Raw genomic sequence first — 7130 nt, 5'->3', positions numbered from 1 at the left:
TTTGGTAACATCTTCAGATTACATGACATGATTTAGACTTAATGGTAAGCCATATATATTACCAGAAGAGGAAATGAGTTGACAAGTTCATCATAGAAGGCCAACAGGACCTTACATGTGCCACGATTTGGAGTACATGCATCAAGTTCATCATCATCGGCTCCAATCCCGAATCCTATACCGATAGGTACACCTCTCGGTCAATATGATTCATATTTTTCTGGTACATTTACTAACAATCCAATGTTTTTCACACAAGCACCAAGTTATGCACCATTATACCGTGCATCAACACCTTTCCTACGAATATTTTTTGCACCATCTCCATCTGTGGGAGCATATTAGATGTCACTGCCATCAACAACACCATTGTATCTAGGATCACCTACCATCCCAACATTCTATGCACAACCGAGTTGTTCGACACTAAATATTTCTCCATGATAATGTTGCAGACACCATCAAGATCACAGTTTTTCAAAGGCAGATAATCTTCACAACCATTTACTAATAAAACTGACGATATACGATGACAACATAGGATGCAAATGCAGTCTAGCATTGAAGAACAAGATGAAAATGAAGATAATGTTGGAGATGAAGATGGAAATAGAGATGGAGATGTAGATGAAGATGAAGATGATGATGATGATAATGATGGCGATGGCGATGGCGATGGTGATAGCGATGGTGATGATGAAGATAGAGATGATGAATATGATAATGATGATGATGATGAGCTGAAATCCCAACCACGACGAAATCCTCATTGTAGTTGACACCCACCGGGTTGTGGCACACATTCAACCAAACGACGAAGATGAATTTTTCATGTATATCATTATTTAGCTTGTTAACTTATAATTTTTTAATTAATATATGTAATGCTTCCATTTATATTTGTATTGTATTTTTACATCACTAATCTACTTATTTACATTTTATCAAAAAAAAATTGTTTGTTTGTTTATTTTTGTATGTTTAATTTCATTTTGAATTATCCACTAATTTTAAAATAAATCAACATAATATTAGAGTAGATTATATAATTCATGATTTTGTTTGTTATTATTTTGCTAAAAAATGTAAAAATATAGCTCAATTAATTTTTTAATTTGATTTGATAACTACTAAAATTTTCTAGTTTACATATCTACGATTCTCGTCTCAACATTTCCGCTAAATGTGTACATGTTTTCTTACTATGTCCTAGGTTCCTGCAAAAACTACAATTCAAATAGAGCGCTCGAAACGCGAAACCATCAATCTTTATTTGGGACAGGTGGGAATTCAGACTTCATATTTTAGAAAATTCATTTTAGTTTGTACACTTCATCAACATACTTCATGCAATCCAGATGTGTCGATGCACATGTAGCAATTGCATATGAGCATAGAAAATGAAGTGCTTGAAATCTCCTACAGTTGTAGATATTTTGTTTCAGGTATACACGATACGATCGCCCAATAATACCCTTTCTGGTCTATGGAACTCTATAACCCGAAATATTTCATTTGGACGTGAGTGACACATTGCCATCATTGAGTTCACTCTTGTTGTATTTTCAGCCATATCTTTTCTCACTTTTTAGCAAAAATATGTCTGCGTTTTTCTATCCAACACATTTTTTTGTTTGCTTAGGAAACAAGGTTGATAAGCTGAAATTTGTTTCTTTCACCACCAACATTATTGGCAAATGATGCATCCCTCTCAATACAGAATTTATGCATTGCATTCCACTAGGTTCATTGTCATATACCCGTATCTTAGACCTCCATCATATGATTGAGTCCACTGGTCCTTGGGTATCCTATCGAGGTAATCAACACCTTTTGTGTTTACTGCTCACAAATTCTCCAACATTTCATAGAATCGATGTTAGACGAGCTCATACCCTGTCAAAGAAAATAAAAAGTATATCCATGAATACAAGCAACGTATATGCTAAAGAATGATATAAAAAATAATATTTACTACCTACCTATGTTAATAACATATCACTGTTCCTCATCTTTGTGGAACTAATCCATGTAATTTGCCCTGATATGACATGCTCAATGCCTATGGTGTGTACGATAACATAGGCTTCCATGTCGATCAATCGTAGATTGTATTTTGGGTGCCCTATCTGAAATTATGCATATATCGGGTTGTGGCATAATATGCCTTTTCAAATTAGTTAAGAAAAAGTCCTAAACATCTGCGGTTTCTTGTTCAACAATTGCAAAAGCTATTGGCAGGATTTTTTTTATTATCATCCTATGTAACAACCAACAACAAGTGATGCTCATATATCTGTACATAAATGTACCATCAATTTAGACCAATGACATATAGTAACGAAATGCTTCAATGCGTGACTTGAATGTTCAAAAAAGACGATAGAGAATTCATTCGTCTTGGACCATTCGATTTCCATGATATGCAGGTTTCATTTAAAAATCGATGACAATACCTAAGACATACTAGTTCAGTACCTTCAACCATTGCTATAAATCATTATATGATTTATCTCACCAATTATGCATTTTTTCCATTGCCTTTTGTTTTGTAACCCATGTCTTGTAGTACAACACGGTGTAATCATTCTCACTATAGATATTAGCAACCAAAATTGGTATGGGAATCTTAGGATTCACTTTCATCATAGGTAAGACAATGTCTGTGCTAAAGTCAGAATCCAATTTCTAGTGATTTGTGACATACTTGCAACAACACAAGTACATGGAGTGTCATATTTCTTTATCGTCTAGAATCTCATCTTCTTTCTCACTGATGTCATGATTTTCCAGGGACATCTACTGCCACGCATTGCACGTTTCACCTAATATTTTTTCGCTTGCGATTTTGTAACATGAAAATTGACCCCATGCTTTGTGCTATGCCATTTCTTACAACAACATCTTTGGAGGAAGACTCTATTTCAACTTGTAAATTGTCAAAATTTGTAGAAGAACTATCATGTCTCTTCTAAGAAGAAATTCTGGAAATTCTAACCCATCTTGAGCATCAATGTCGACATTAATCATGTGGGGGTAGATGTTCATACGTTGTAAAATCTAGCTAGGTTCCTCCAACATTGTCCGAACCTTCACTATCAGAATCACTCCCTTTTGGTTCAGTAAGAACGACCTTTAATTCAAAAAATAATGCAATTTCTGAACCATCAGGGTTAAACTCCCGGATTTGATTATCATTGGTTTCAACTTTTTATTTGTTCTCAGCTTCCTCTTCATTCTCAACTTCCTTTTCATTATGAACCCTAGTTACTATTTCATGTACCGAATTGTATGCCTCTTTGTCAGTGCAGGTTGTAGGGAGAATATTTATAACAGTCCGTTTTTTAGTGGTATAAAAAATAATGGTTTCGAGGCCACCAAATCCAATGAGTAAGTTTGTAAATATTATATTTAATATTTACAAGTTAATTGTGAATTTAAAAAAGGTTTTTGATCTTGTATTTTTGTTTTAAAAGTGATTTATTATGTTCCAGTGGTATGACCCTAAAGTCAAGTGATTTTAAAAATTGAGGTATCGGGACCTCGTTTTTATAAACCGAGTAGTAAATATTTTTATAAATATTTACGAAGTGTAATTAAGGTGGTATTAAAGTTTTGTTGGAAAATTTTATCGTTTCGATAGTTAATTAAGCAAAAAGGACTAAATCGTATAAAGTGTAAAAGTTGTGTTCTATAAGCTAAAGGTATTAAATAGCTATATAACTTTAAAGTGGAAGTCCTTATATGGTAAATATACCATTAAACATGATAGTGGATGTGCATGGCTTGGCATTAGTGTAATTTTTAAGGTTAGGTAAGGGTAATTTTATAAATAAGTAATAAAAGATAAATAAAATAAAATAAAACAAAGTTGTCATCTTTAATTTCTATTTTTCCAATAGAAAATGAAAAGAAAAGAAGCCATGGAAGCTTGAAAATTTTATCTAGACAAATTCCTTGCATGTAAACCCCTAAACTATCAGTTTCTTGTAATTTTTATGTTTTTGAGATCGTTGCAACTAAGTCTAGCTAATCCATACATTCAATTTTAAAAATATTAAATATTTTGAATGTTTCCATTGATGAATATTGTGATTTTTGATGTTAGATGATGAATTTGGAATGTTGATTTATATTTATAAGTATTTTGTTAAGTGATTTTGATGAAAATTTTCGATTAGGGACTAATTTGTTAAATTAATAGAAGTACAAGGATTTAATATGAAATTTTTGTATAAATGGGCTGTTTTGGATACCATGAACATTCAGCTAAGCTCAATTCTGGGTAAAAATGGTTAATTTGCATGTTTTGGGCTTAAGGACTAAATTGAATAAAATTAAAACTTTAGGAGTAATTTTTTAAAAATTTAAAAAATGAACAAATTGTATGAAATGAATTTTTTTATTGTCTAAATTAATATATTGAATGAAATTATTAATTTAGATCAAGATCGGGTGGAAAATCGAGGAAATAAAAAATTACCAAAATGCCCTTGAACTTTGGTTTTTCTGAAATTTAGCCAGATAAGTTCATATGAACTATAATATGTATATTTTTGATTAAATTTTATGTTATTATATGAAATTTTATTGAAAATGAATCGATATATATATATGTTATTCTACAATTTAGCTTATAATGAAACAAGGAAAATTCAACGACGCACGATGACTATCGAGTTCCATTTGAACCTTAGGAATATTTAGGATACAAATGACATGTAATTAGGGTTCACCGTGTTTTGGGTGCTGGTTTAGTACGTCTTATCGGTGGCTGAGTTTTCGACATTTATTGCGGTTACTTGACAATTTGTGTGAGCAGCACTGTGTAGCTACGTCTTGACTGAAAGCTTGTGTGAGCAGACCCATTTATGGCTCGAGAGAGAGCATTGATATGAGATATGAGATAGTAGTGGATTCAACCACATGTTGGCATATAGTGTGCTAGATTTCTACGTATTCGATATTATTCTAGTGGTTCAACAGGAAATGTTCTATTACAAGACGATATGAGTTCGATACAACCTAATACATGTATATATATATGAAATACACGGAAATTATGGTACATGATATATTGATATATTGAAATGGATGCTATATATATATATATGAAGAAATGGTAAGAGAATGATATGTATCATGATATGTACAGATATGAATATCTTTGATATGTTGATAATTATGTAAGTGGAGACGAGTAATAAATTCAAGTGTGACATGTTGAGAAAATAAGGTTATCAATGTTGAATTTATATGAAATATGTTCAAGTAAGCTAACATGTGTTGTTGTTGGATGCTTAGGCAAGTGCCAAGCTGTTGGTTGAATGGTATTCTATTTACTTATAAGTTGCATTGAAATGGTAAGTGCTCAAATGAAAATATGCTTGTGCTCATGAAAAAGTGGTAAGGTTTAAATTATGCAATTTCTTATGAAATGACTTATCACGTAATTAATTTGAAAAAGGCTATGTTTAAATACACTAGTTTGTGGCTATGGTTGAATTATATGCTTATAACTTGTGTGTTATGCATATGGAATGGGTGTGGACAGTAATGAAATACAAATGAAAATAAATAAATTTGGAAGAGTTTAAAGTTGTCTAAAATATTACTATGCTAGAGATAATATGTATAAGTGATGCTGTAGATTTACTCATTTTGTGAGTTGTTGAATTTAGTTTCATGAATCGTGTGGTATCGGTATATGATTATTCTTGATATGTATAAATTTCATATTGGAAATAGATTGATATGACTAAATTTTATACAAGCTTACTAAGCATTCATTGCTTACGTAGTTGTTTTTTCTTTACTTTTCAGATTATTGGAAGCTCAATCGGGTTGGAAGCTAGTTGGAGTTATATCACACTATCCACTGGTTCTATTAGTACTTTCAAATGTTTTGATTTTGGTCATAATGGCATGTATAGGTATTCTGATTAATATTGGTCTATGTGTTTGAATGTTGAAATGGCCATTTAACTTGGTTGAGTTTTGGTATATTAATGGTATAATGGCATAGGTTGGCATGTATATGAGTAGCCTAGTTATGATTAATGTTTGGCTTGTCTGTTTTAATGATAAAAGATGAAACGGTAGTTGAACATGCATATGGTATATGTGCTTTATGATATGTGGAATATGTGGTGATTTGGTACCTTATTATGTATAAGTATTTTAGTTAATTAATATTAGTTAAAGAATGGTATTTTGGTACCAAATGGTTTGTGTTTTGGTAAAAAAGATTTATGGTATGTATAGATCCAAATCAAATTGGAAGTTAGTTGTTTATTTTGACCAAATAGAGTACTTGGTTATACATGTTTATTAGTTGTTTGTGTTTTGGTAAAAAAGATTTATGGTATGTATAGATCCAAATCAAATTGGAAGTTAGTTGTTTATTTTGACCAAATAGAGTACTTGGTTATACATGTTTATAAGTTGTTATTTGAAATGCCTATGTGCTTATTGGTTGAGTGTGGTTATACTCTATGTATAAATCTAGATTATGCTTGATTTTAGAGCCTTGCTATGGTTCGTATACATGTGCATTTTTTACTTAGGTACATGCCTTGTTGGGTGAGAAAAATGGTTTGTAAAATAGCCTATTTTTGTCCACACGAGTAGAGACACGAGCATGTGTCTCAGCCGTGTGTGACGTAGTTTCAAAGGGTTGCAAGCCAAGTTTTACACGTCCTAGCACACGGCCGTGTGTCCCTATTTCAAATGCCCATACGGCCTAAGACACGGGCGTGTCTCTTGGCCGTGTAAGTCACATGGCCTGGCCACACGGCCATGTGACCCCCGCAGTTTATAAATTTTCATCTTTTCCCTAAAATTTCTATATGTTTCTGATTTAGTCCCGATTTATTTCTAATGTGTTTTTAGGGCCTTGAGGGCTCCTATAAGGGATAATATGTATGCTATTGATTGGTTTTGCTGTGATTGATGATATGAATTAAATGTTTTAAAATTTTTGATAGTTCTAAAATGTAAACTCCAGTAATGCTCCGTAACCCTATTCCAGAGACGGATACGGGTTAGGGGTATTACAATATCATTCACTATTGTAACCCTATGGTAAAACCAATATTACTTACGGATTGCCCTCCCATGTAACTTGATGG

This window comes from Gossypium hirsutum, chromosome A05, assembly GCF_007990345.1.
Source record: "Gossypium hirsutum isolate 1008001.06 chromosome A05, Gossypium_hirsutum_v2.1, whole genome shotgun sequence".
NCBI classification, from domain to species: Eukaryota; Viridiplantae; Streptophyta; class Magnoliopsida; order Malvales; family Malvaceae; genus Gossypium; species Gossypium hirsutum.
Note: the sequence above shows the minus strand (reverse complement) of the source record.